Here is a 13,525-nt window from a genome sequence, read left to right on the forward strand (position 1 = left end):
AAATTTGTCATTTCTTAAAAAAGCAATGGTTATATATATCTGTTCCACATTACTATAGTGCAAATGTCGAAGGTAGAACTTGCTACCTCTAAGAACCGCATGGTCAGGTAGTTACAGTTGCGTGTAACAAAAATATTTGTATGCAAATACGACAACATTCAACAATTTGGTGGAGTTGCACGTTGCCAACAATTTTTTTTAAAGGAATAGTTATCATCTAAGATGACATGAAAACCCCCTCACACTATATATTTCAAAATAGCAGAGAATCTAAAGTTTAGTATAATAGCAATTATGGTTTACTCGAAGGTTGAAGGGGTGTATATTTGGGGTAAAAAACCTCAATTTATTGTATTAATGATAAAAGTTAATTTAAGTAAAAACCTGATACTATTTGCTGAAATATTTCAATCTTGGATTAATTGAAATTTAATGAATATTTGCCAAAAATTGGATTTTAATCCAATACGCAGTGTCGAATGCAGCGCCCCGTTACTTGTTGTAACATTGTTCTTATTTCGATTGTTTCTCATCTACAGACCGAAAAGACAGTAGAGGGCAACAACATACAATATGTGTTTTCACTGGTTTAGTGGCTCAAAAAGAACAAAGACAATTGCCAAAGAACAGATAACTCCGGTGGAGATAACGTACCAATTGGAGTCTAAACTTCGTTGTATACTTTGCACATCATAGTAATGCTTCGTTCGATTTCATCATTGTACGGTCGCACAAATCATTGCAAATATGATAAGGAACTCTATTAGGCAGTTTAATGCATAGAAATTTATTCACCACTAGTTCAGCAATAAAACAGTACAACAGCAAACAGGTTTGATAAGTACAAAACTGCTCTGGGATCTTTGAGAGCTCCCTCTACGGTGACGTTGTGCTTTGTTGCGCTTGTTATCTCGACGCGTTCGTGTTCTTCAATGTCGTGTTGTACAGAAAGTGTATCACTTGTGCTGTATTGTCTCGTGACATATACCTTTCAGATGCCAACAAATAAAGAGATATTCATATTACGGGCAATGTACCACTCCTGAACTATTGAGTTACGGTAATTACCGGAATACAATTTAAATATTGTATACGGTTTCTAAAATGCTAAACCACCTAGGAGTACCTTGAAGACGTAAGACCTCAATACTGAACACAGTGAAAATTCAATCTTCACCTATCTGTGAAATTATCAAATATAATGATTCTAAAAAAATCTGCTGATGTTTATAATGACTGGCTATTTTCCAAAACGCGTCTTCAAAATGATAATACTTCAGTGCCAATAGACGAATCTGCTAAACCAAAAAAATGGTAACTCCGTGTTTAAATGATTGATTCAACTTATGTAACTATCAAAACAGTAAGGTTTTTATATGACTACTTTACGCAAGTATCACTTGCTGCAAATTAACTGTCTCACACGTTTTTCGCCATATCGTTCCGGAAAAAAACTAAAGCAAGCTATTTTGGCTGGTAACTACTTGAAAAAAAATACAACTTGTGTACCGAACGAGATTTCCTGTGTTATGGTCGAACCAACAGTGTTTTCAACATTCATAGTTTATCTATTCCGGACAAGTGAACAGCGAGTTACGTCAAAAATTGACGTCATTAAGCTTTTAAACCAGCGCAGAGGGATACTCTTTCTGAACAATCACGATTAAGCGTCGATGGAGAGAGGCCTGCAATGAGAGAACAAAAGAAGATACTAAATGAACTTGACGAAATTGTTTCTCAGAATTGTTAAATGTCGTTTACGGTAACGCCATAAGCCACGACTTCAGTAATTTTGACAACTTCAGGTTAGAAGACAAAACAGAATCAGAAAAATGACCAGAAATGACGTAAAGATATTTTTCGTTTGTCGTCTTTATTGAACAAAAATAGATCAGCTATAAAGAATAAAGTACAAATCAAGAAAAAGATATATATATATATATATATATATATATATATATATATATATATATATATATATATATATATATATATATATATATATATATATATATATTGCATATATATATATATATATATATATATATATATAAGTGTGGCGTAGACGGTTAGAGTGCAAAACACTTCTGAGGAGAAGCAGAAGTTCAGTGTTCGAACCCTACTACGTGCTGCCCTACTTTCAAACCTGTAATGTTTACTTACCTGTAGTACTTTGAACTTTGGGAACAAAGTGAAATTTCAATCTACATGGCGATAAACAAAACCGGATCTGGAAGTGAAAAAAAAAAAAGATTGACTCCGCCTCTGTCACGTGTCTAAATATAAATGCAAGGCCTTAGTATCGGTGGTTCATTTCTCGCCAGCCACGCTCTAAAGCTAATGTAGACGCTCTGTTTACTGATTCGGTTACTGCGCGCATATACATCTGTAAATCTGTAAATAAAATCTATGAACAAGCTATTTTTCAACTAGCTAGCTGGGTAGCTAATTGGAAAAAAGAATACACTTAAACTTATACCGAACGAGATTTCCTGTGTTATAGAGTGTTTTCATCATTCATAGAAAGATAAACAAGTAATAAAAAAGTAATCAAGACAAATTGCATTATAAATTTCATTATACTTTTTCATTATACTTGTAGGCTTTTGTAGCCTAATGCAATTCAAACAATAACTATGACGATAACTATCTTTAAGAAGAGATCGCCGTGGCTGGAGAAAATCGGCGCGCGACGGGACGCCAGTCGATACGGGACGATTTGCGAATTCCTCGAAGTCATACGTCTAAACAGACGTATACTACTGAGATAACGCGTCGCAATCTACGTTTAGCATTCGTGAAACAATATAGCACTCGTGTAACTTTTGCTGATAGCGTACCTTTACTGCGTGCAAAGCTGTAGAAAGATAAACAAGTAATCAAGACAAATCTTACCTTTCGGCCTGTCCTCTTCAACGTCGTAACGCGTACTGTACTACAGAAATAATGAACACGAAACGTCATCACAACAACTTTGCATTGTGGGTCGCCTCAACCACCTTAGACGAGTGTCAGAGATGGATGTTGACTTCAGTAAAAAAAAAGAAAGAAGTTCATTAAATACAGCCACCAATGCATGTAATTTATAATTTAACATTTGCAAAATACCGATGAATTGTGTATCTTGGTTTTAGAAATATTATAATTAGGAATTCTTGCACTAATATGAGAGTCCCTTCACGCAGTGACTTGCACATCCCCACCAAAGAGTATATTGTTATTCAAATAGACCAGCCACGTGACCGTGATGGGCTTCACATGACTATTTGCATGATGTTTATCTGTTCATAAAAATCACAACATTTTGAAATATCGGGTGACAGAATGGATGTATCTCTATTACCGTGAAAATACAATATTAACTTCGAGATTCGACTAAAAATAGTCTACTTGAATTGCTGTGTTGCAATTCAATCACTGATTTTCAAGTCAATCAAAGATTCACCCTACAGTGTGTCTGTCGTGAGTTGTCTCCGACAACCCAACCCCACAAACACGACTGAAATTTCAGTCTAGCTGACAGATCAAATCAAATCAAAAGTCTCCCTGTTCCTTGACAGACTTGTTTGGAAAGAATAAAAGTTCTTTTTCTGTTTTAGATAGAGGCTCGTACTTCAAATTCTGTCCTGGCAGAGACTATAGAGTGGCGCAGGAAATTTCTACGTAGTATACATTTATTGAACATATTGACAACCTCGCTGTGACAACCAAACCGATATCACTCAAAGAGTCGCGCATTAAATAATAAAATTAAGGAAATTATACGCTTGAAAGGCTAGCATTTCTCATAAATAAGGGAACACTTTTCACCCAAAAGGGAAAGTTGATTTATATTAATAACGTCGTTACAAGTTATTTTACCGAATTCTGAACCAAATTAACTTTATCACCGTACAAACCTCTCAGTAAAATTCAGTAAAATTGCTTCAATAATTGATGAAATCAGGAGTGTTAGAGACAAAATGTTGATGGAATTTTAGAAAACAAAATTAGTGACAATTTCAGCAATACTCACCAATTTAGTTTTTAGTAGAATATGGGATAACTAGGCAGCTGTTTATATTCGATAAATGTTACAGTGCTGTGACATCGTTAACCCTCAAGCTTTTGATCATGTCAGCCATTAATATGTGACCTGTAAAAAATAAAGGACGACGTCTGATTGTAGTCACCCGTAATTTCTCCTCTGGTTATTGTGTTTAAGCGTGTTTTGAAACTGAACATGATTCTTTCGAATTCAACAGTCATTTTGTTCTGGTGTGTTCAAGTAGTTTCGGTCAATACGTGTTTTCCAGTTAGCCTTCCGCTATCATGATAAATTTGTCAGAGAGTGAGTCCATTGCTGTTTGTCTGGGTTTTTTCGTTATTGCATACTCCTCGTCGTTTTTTTTGCACTTTTACGTTAGATTTCATGAGAATGAACAGTACTTCTCAAACAATATCTAGGTTGTCATCATTCATCTTATGGCATTGCAGTCAGTGTTCTTTGAATCAAAGACATTAAGGGTCCAAGCCTATCGGCTGGGCGCCCCATTGGTTTTACTGACTGACTTCCTTCTTCTTCCGTCAATTCGTTGCCAGCCTAGGTCTGGAAAACCGCTGCATATACTCTGCTCTTCCTAAACTTGGCACAGTGATCAGGGCTAATGAAAATTAGTGCACTTAAAGGTATACTGTCACCTGTTCCAATTTTGCCACAGTTACCATGGAAAGAGAAAGTCTAACCAATCACAGATTTTAAGCGGGTGGCCGCTGTTTAAAAACAGCGCCTTCACATGGGCATTTTGAATATCAAGGAGCACCCCTCTGACCATATATGGGCATATTTAGATCACAGGTGACTGTATACCTTTAACCCTACATAACTTACTTCACCGTCCAATGCAGATAATTGGTCGATGGGGAATAGAGGTTGAGAAATGCAGCTTAAAGAGCACGTTTCCATTCCGTTTACTTTATTCGGGCATAGTGACATTACAGTGGATCTAAAAATTATCCTGACAATGCTAGCAATTTTTCAGATATCAGATTATGTCACTGATAAACCCTGACTGTACTTTTGACGCACTGACATTATCACTCCATAAAGCTATAAGACCAAACAACTGCCAAGCACTAGCAGCAAGTTGATAACAAAATGGTTCGCAGTCTACCGGCTTGACTGTGCGGACTATAACTATTACATGTATTAAAGATCAACATTTCTAGGATAACACAGGGACAATAGTACTTCTGTTGTGTCTGTAACTCTATATTTTCTCTCTGAAGCAGATTATCTACAAGGAGAAATTTGAATTTTATGGCGAGAATATTCGGGAGACAGAAGAATACAGTACCAGTCAACGGATTCGGTGTCTTTACTAGTCTGGCAGAGACCCTGCGATTCGCGTTCTTCCCTGTTGAACACGCGCGCGCCCTTCAGAGACGCGACGCGAATCCCAGGGTCTGGACGTTCTTGCAAGCGACCGGTCGGATTTCTGCCTGATCCGGGTACTTTATAGAACTCCACACATCCGTTAATCAAAAACAAATGACAAGTACCATAGCCAAATAAAATGTAAAATGAAAAATAAAAACATACCGCGTATATAGGTCTACCAGTTTCTAGAATATATTCTCTCCACCCCGTTAGATAGGTGTTTCTTTAGACGTCACTACCCTTATGAATATTCATATCTTTGCAAGAACTGACAGTCGCTGTGTCTGGCAGCGCGTGCTCACAGCTGCACAGCGTAGCCTTCGAATGCAGGCCCATCGTGGGCGCGCACAAAACAAGGCACAGCGACTGTGGAGAGTCTATGTCTTTACTAGCAGCTGAAGATCAAGCAAAAACTTGAACCTGCGTTTAAGAACATAGACACAATACAGTAACCGGTATGCTGATTCAAAACGTACAAAACTCTGTGTCGAAACCCACCTTGTACTCCATGCTCACCTTGCACTCCATGCTCACCTTGTATTCCATGCTCACAGTTTAAACATAGACTGTAGGGAAAACTTGGGTCTATTGTTTAAGGGTGATCGAGTCACTAAATTTTTTGCCAAAAATTTTCGTTATTTTTCTCTAACAGTAAGAATTATATGTGAGGATGAGATTATGCCAAAAAATCAGTATGTCACCAAATTAATTTGGCAGCTAGAAGGATTTGAAATACACCCACTTTATCCCATTCGAATGATAGATATTATGAATCTCCCGTAAGCGTTGCCCAACCCCATATATTTACTTTCAGTTCCTTTCTTGAAATGCTGCACTTGTTTTATTTACATGTGAGCCATATTGAATAATAAATGAAAGCTTTAGCTATATTTCTGATGAAAATGTGAATAAGTATTTAAGTTGTCTCTTCTCAGGCCTTCCAAAACAACAGTTAAAGCGGATGCAAAATTAAATGTAATGATCACCCCTTATCCATACTTTGTAGAATTATTAAGATTTCCAATCCAACAAATTTTTTGGTTTCACATAACTTATTGTTATTGTTATTGTTGGGATTTTTAAATACTTTGTAAATATATCGACCTTCAAACATTTAAAACTTACAATTCTAAGATAATATAATGATCATTCAATCATCACTAACAACGTCCGCTTTCATGCTAAAAGCCCTGACAATAAGTTGTATGAACATAGCTTTCCACCAAAACCTCGGTGTAATTTTTGCAGTGAGCACGGCCCCGTACAGTGGACGTGCGATTGTTTGCTGCTACGATATCGTAGCGAGTGACTCGATCACGACACAAATCGTACATTATGGTACCGGAGATAAAAACAAGCTTGCCATGGCTTTTTACAAGAGGATTCTGATTACTATGTCAGAGTCGAGGACATGTCACGAAATTAAAAGAAACTTGGAATAAACGGACACTTTTGAAGTCAAGGACTTTCAATTTGAAGTCTTTCCACGAGACGTAATTACGTTGACCTGAAGGACGTTAGAAAAATGGCGCGATAGGAAGCTTCGTATTAAAGGCAAAGAGACGCAGTCTATGCAACATATATGTCTACATCATGATTTCGACGCGAAGCAGTACCGATCTACCAACCGATTTCGAGAAAATGTAATAAGGAGCCGTTCAGATGAGAAAACTAGTATACCACTTTGCCCTCCCCGTCGGCAAAGTCCCGAAGAGAAAACTATCCAGCCGCTATTTTTTTCCAGGTAGTCTATTTAGTAAAAGATCAAAATCTATCTGCTGCCTGTTACAACAAAATTTACAGCCCTCACCCGACAACAGATATAATACGTAAACCTTTCAGTGAACAAATATGATTTTGTCACCAACACTTATAGTGTCTGTGCCTGTAACGTGGAGAGCGCCATAACGGACGCCTCAAGAAAGCCCTCATAAAAATACCTGTGAAAAAATATTCATTTTGAGAAGAGTCTCTGTCGCACCAATCCTTCAGGACTGTATGAAAGTCCATATCCCACATAATCGCGTCAACTCCCCGTAGCTATAAGAAGGCGCCCTTCATCAATACCGTATAGCGAAGCTATCGAGTGTAGTCGGCAGATTTTGAAGAAAGCCCCTTCTCTTGAAACAAGCATCTTGACAAACGTAAGACAGTTTCCAGTAACTTTGCATTTGAACTGTCCCGTAGGGTAGTATGTATCTCACGATAACACTCTTGCGTTCTTGACACGACACCACTTTTTAACACAATGAATAAAGTGAAGATGTAGCGTGTACATTTTGAAGCAGCGAGGTGTATTTGAAATATGTAATGCTACCGGCTATTGAACAGAACAGGTGTGCCAGGTCAATGCATCTGATATTGTCTACCTCAGTATAGATTTTGCGAAATACATTTATTGTCGTTTTTATATACATCTGGAAATAAGCATACAAGCGAAATGTTGGTCTGCTGACGAAATTGTACATGTACTGTTAACGCTACCTGCCTGATATGCAATTGTACAAAGCTACGATTTCTTTCTGTTTACTTGGATCGGGTGTGAGGTACATCGATCATCCTTTACATAAACTGTCAGGGCTGGTAGTACATTGCCGTTGGTACATTATCAAAGTTACCTGAGCTTATGCCTGGTTGTTATGTCCCTTGCTTTATTCGTTTCATTTCTGCCTTATATCAAGGTCTGTCCAATATGGCCGACTCTCGATGGAGCGCCGATTATTTTTAGAGCAAAACGACAACTATGCGTATAGGAGTGAAACGTTTTGGCCAACTTGATACAAGTTTAATTATTAAACCCCAGACCACTGAAAGATCACGCAGCCATCACATGTTTCCTCAATAAATTATATCTGTCAGTGCTGCCTTTGTATACTACGACAACTCAAAAAGAAGGTTGAATATTTATAGGCTTGTTTGGTTTTTATTTCCCGCCTTTTGAGTGAGCCGGATTTATGCATCTTATCACAGGGAATTGAGTAATCTTGTTGTTGTTGTTGTTGTTGTTATTGTTATTGTTGTTGTTGATGGTGATGATGATGATGATGATGATGATGATGATGATGATGATGATGACGATAATAAAAACTATTAAAAAACAATGTGTCATTCCTTGCTGTTGTTTGTCGATGTTGTAGATAATTGTAAAAGAAAACTGTAATCGTGACAAAAAAACGACGTAGGTCGCCCAACGTCACTCCCGTCCTATTATACAACCAAGGGTGGAATCGAGATGCCCCTGATCAAGGCTCATCAGCCACCTTCAAGGACCAGAAAAAACACCCCATTCACGAGCGATCGATTGAAATGTGCTATCATAGGCACTGAAATTTATCTCACTGACCTAATTTGTGCTTCACTTGAACTACCGACAGAAGAAAGAAAGGATTTACCCGAACAGAATATCGACACGCCGCGGGAGAAACAACTAGAAGCATGGCTCGAAAACATGGACTAGGACTTTGTGAAATATGCAAGAACTGGAAGTCAAAGAACCGCATTGTGTTTGGGTGTTGTTCAGAAAAAGATCATTTATTCATCACAGTAAGCAATATACTCATCGGTGAATTTTATAGACTACAAGCGTCAGTTTTTTCAAAGTCATCTTCTGCACTATCGCCATATTCGTCGATTTTTTTCTTTGAGAGATATCTAACGCTTCACACGATACAAAGCGTTGCCATACATTTCGTAACCCACGATCACTGAAACGGAACTTTTCGCCACCTCTCTGAATGACGAGAAAATCGCCCGTAACTTTATCCCAACCACGCAGTAAGATTTCCATGCATGACAATCAAATCCTGTATTAAACTCAGGCAAGATTGCCTTCCCACTCCTAAATCTCCGTTTGAGCCATTAGGGTGTCACAGGACGAAGGTAAACCAGAGACTTGGTTCAAGTCGGTGAATTTTCAAAAAAGAAAATGATTTGTAAAAGTTCCTCTTGTAAAATTTGGTAGCGATCGAACGCGTTTTTATATAGTCTGTGCAGCTATAGCAGTAGTGAGTTAGTTTGTGGCAGGTAAAACCCCCCTGTATCGCGTTCACCCCACTCAACGCGTTCACATAATCCTACACACATTTCACATGAAAACAGAACACAGATCATTGCATTCCAGACGTTCACCCAACTCACATGTTCACAATCACGCACTTGAACCAAGTCTAGTAACCAGTAAGTAAATCGAGAGAAAAGCTGTGCACAAACAGTGCGGTGGTCGGCGTTTGGAAGGTAGGCGTTGTTTTATCTTTGAGTGTAACGCGTGCTCTGATTGTCCGCCTGATTTTCTAATTCCATCAAACTCCATCAAAATAGTGGGGGTATCCCGCACGGCGTGGTTAGTGGAAGACTCCTGTCTGGCTAACGAGCCGTGCGAGCGGACGATGCTTCAGGCACTGCACTTGCATAAGCCAAATTTCAAATAATCCTGGATCTTTGAAAACTTAAGTAACGAAACATAATCACTTGGAAACATTGAGCACTCTACCGCATTACAGCGATTTGGCATGTCAGAACTTTTTGTACAGGATAATCTTCCAAATTCTATGGACGTCTATGGTCTCGGCTGGGCTCCGCAGTACTGTGTCCCATATTTGCGTTACTTCATAAGATCGCCCAAAGAGCACTTCAGGTCTTTTGGTGGGCTTTTTCAAATCGCTGTGATTGGGTGAAAACGTGTATTTTAAGGGGTCAACAATACAGTTTTCAACAGTAATGAATTTATTTCATCTATTATTTATACTTACGTTTGCTAATGCAATTGATATGGGTTGGTCGTGTCAGGAGAACTTTAATAGTTAAAGTTATCAAATATGTAACACAAGTCTGCATGGAGTTTTCCATAAATTTCAAAGTTATGATGCTAAACATACAGTATTAATTCTGTGAGAAACAAATTTACAAATATTATCTATAACGTTTTTGGATTTTATCACCCTTTCTGTTCTATTTTGATTTTTCTCTTTCAACAGCAATACAAAGCCCTCTTCACCTTTCCTGTTGAATGCAAGCTCTAAATGGCCCATAGCAAGGCCACTGCTTGCAATTTTCTTGCACATACATTTACCCTTTGAGTACAAGAGGATGTAAGATTTGCATGTTTTGGCTTGTTATTACCTTTGCATGCTCTATAGACTCCCTGACAAACTCCCATGTAAATGTAAACTCATCAAAAGATGGTTGCACCTTTACAATAGGTTTTTGTAAAGCTTTCACATCTGCTACAGCATCATGTGCACTGTAACTTTCTCCTACAAATTTTGAAATGAGCGCAACTTGTGAGTACTTTTCACAATCAGGATATGAAGTTTTAAAGACCTTATATGAATCAACAAAGCCAGCAATATGTGAAGACAATTGATCAACCATATATGTTGCTACAGCAGCATTATATAAAACTCTACAATCAAATGACTTGATGTTATGTCCAACCAGAATACAAGGTTCTGGTCCAAGAAAGTCACACAATGTCAACAATGCTTGTTTTACAGGTACTGCACTGACAGGTTTTCCATTCTGTGTTAGGATTCCATTTTTCATTGCCAGACCGGTCACTCTTGATGCTGGTTCACTTATTGGAATCCTAGGTATCACATACACATTCAGACACCCTTTTGGTCCAACAGCTGCAAGCTGTGTTATGTGTGATGTTCTTGCTGAAAAAGAAAAAAACATGACAAATGGCAAGATAGTTTGTTTATGTTATTTTTGATTATAGTAAATTTCAATGAAAATTTCATTTGCTGAGTCAGACTTTGCCCTGGGAGATGAGTAATAAACTGAAACTGACACTTGAGGCATTGATTGGCTTGTTGGTATAAAAATAATGTCATCTGCCTATTGTCTGTAAACCATTGCTGATTTTGATAAGCAAGTCATGATCATAAAACAATGCTGGCAGAATTTTAAATCATGGATGAAGTTGTTCTGTTTACAGTAGGAATTTGCTTTAGTTTAAGGATTGATCTGTGTGTGTACAGGTCAGTAGCCATTCGTAGCCTCTAAAGGTATTAACATGAAGTATTGAGATGATTGTAATATCAGATTAGTTTAAAAAACACGTATTATCACACTGATAACAACAACACCTACCTAATCCAGTAGTCTCCAGGTCAAAATACACTACAGGTTGATCAATCAATTCTATTGGTCGTGGAACAGGTTCTGTAGAAGGAGAGGATATCTCCTGTATAGGTTGTGTTTCTGAATAAAATAATAGAAGCAGATACAGATAAAATATATAGGAATGAATGATTCCGTTTTTACTTCTAATGAAACAATAAAAGGTTATTCACAAAACAGTGCAACATATGGTCTAAGGTTCAATGTTTTAGGTATTTGGCAAATCACAAACTTTAAGCAGACATGAACTGAGTAACTAGTTCTACAATTATGCAAATAACAAAATTGCCATTCAGACAATGATAGAGTACATCAGGTCACTCAATGACTATGTGCACACTTGCAGATGCACTGGTACATGTCATACTGAATGCATTGGTGTCTTGTGTGCTCATTTACAATATTATCACATCACTAAATGTCAAACTTACTACAAACATTCGTGCGCATGTTTCATCAGTTTTATGCCAGTGAGTTTTAAGGTAAATCAGTACGGGTTAGGAGCCATATCAATACAAGCATTTAACTATTAGCAATTTGGAGTCATTTTACATTGATTCTAAAATCATTGATCTACATCTATCTGAATTCAAACTTTCATTCAAATCAATTAAACAAGGACTAGATTAAACAAGTAATTACTTTGAACGAGGTCAATTCCTGTTGTGTATGTGTCACCTTCACGGAGTTCACACTCTGTCGTAAATACTTGTTTGCCTTCAGCTCGATACGTTTTTAGAACACTGGTCTGGCTCTTCATCCGTCTCTTTCCTTCTTGATTATCCAGATAGGAAGCACGTGACATACAATACTTTCATGGAGACATGCCAATCCGTCCATTAACCTATGGCAAAACAGTGACAAGTTTATAGTGACATCAGTATAAATTTTTGAAATGTTTTGTTGTGTTGTTAACTGAATGGACTGACTTAATTCCAGTTTGAAATTATTTATGTTCATAAGAAACAATTTCTTGTATTTACCAAAAACTCATAGAATAGAAGTAATTATACTTCATGTCTAGGGAAAGTGTGAGAATACAACTCCAAAAGCTAACACTTCAGGGTGTATTTGCGATGAGCAGAACCACATAAATAGCTTCCTAAACAGATCAAAATTGATGATACTATGAAAAGAGATAGTATAGTGCCTGAAAAATTCTTCAGCACAAAGTCCGTTCGCTTTGCGCCTTACCTTAAAGGTAAACGCGAGACTTGGCACTCGCGCGCGTGCATGGAAAAAAATCTTACTTACCGAGTGCAAGTTTGGTATTTACATCCCAAATCTTTTTTATTGGTCAGTGTCTCAGGCCAAGGGAATAACGTTGACAAAATTACAAATGGGGTTGCAACACCTGACAAGCAGCCACCCAGGCTATGTCGAGTCTCGCCGATAGTAAACTAGTGTCGGTCATCCGTAACGGCATGCTGCATTGCTTGCAGCAAGATAAACCATCTGCAAGGATATCAAGATCAACAATTCGCATACCATCTCTCCAGGTGGCACTGTAGGTTGTTGGCCGCAAAGGATCGTAGTAGTCATCATATTCGCATATGACTACTTCATTGCTTGGTTCCGGAACCGAGTGGTACGAGCCAACATAGCAATGGTCGTCAGGCGATGTGATGCTGATGGCCACAGCCGTCTCGACAAGAGTGTCAGATTTTAAACTTTCATGACTACAGGATTGCCATTTATCCTTGGGGGCCTCAGAAACTCTTCTGGCTGTGTTTTGTGTTGCTTTGGTAGTGAAACTACCTGTGACTTTCAGCCGACTGGCACGACCAAACGACATAGTTTCACTGCAAGCGGACGATATCGCGACGTAGTTTGACGGCGAATTGCGGTATGATACACAGCGTCCAACCCATTTACGGTATCTTCTTGAATCGATCACATCGATGCCAATATCATACAAATTTACAATACTTTATCGCCACATAATTTTTTTGATCATTCATAACATAACAGGACTTTTACCAC

At 38.0% G+C, this 13,525-nt stretch overlaps 1 long non-coding RNA gene across 1 annotated transcript; it reads right to left on the minus strand.

The window, feature by feature from the left end:
• Positions 1–2,480: 2,480 nt before the first annotated feature.
• LOC139129673 (uncharacterized) lies at positions 2,481–8,169 on the minus strand. The gene is made up of 3 exons (XR_011551645.1): positions 8,038–8,169; positions 4,016–4,135; positions 2,481–3,028 (listed from the first exon to the last, which is right to left on the minus strand). It is a non-coding gene; the product is annotated as an uncharacterized lncRNA (long non-coding RNA).
• Positions 8,170–13,525: the final 5,356 nt, after the last annotated feature.

Source organism: Ptychodera flava, chromosome 1 (genome assembly GCF_041260155.1).
Source record: "Ptychodera flava strain L36383 chromosome 1, AS_Pfla_20210202, whole genome shotgun sequence".
NCBI classification, from domain to species: domain Eukaryota; kingdom Metazoa; phylum Hemichordata; class Enteropneusta; family Ptychoderidae; genus Ptychodera; species Ptychodera flava.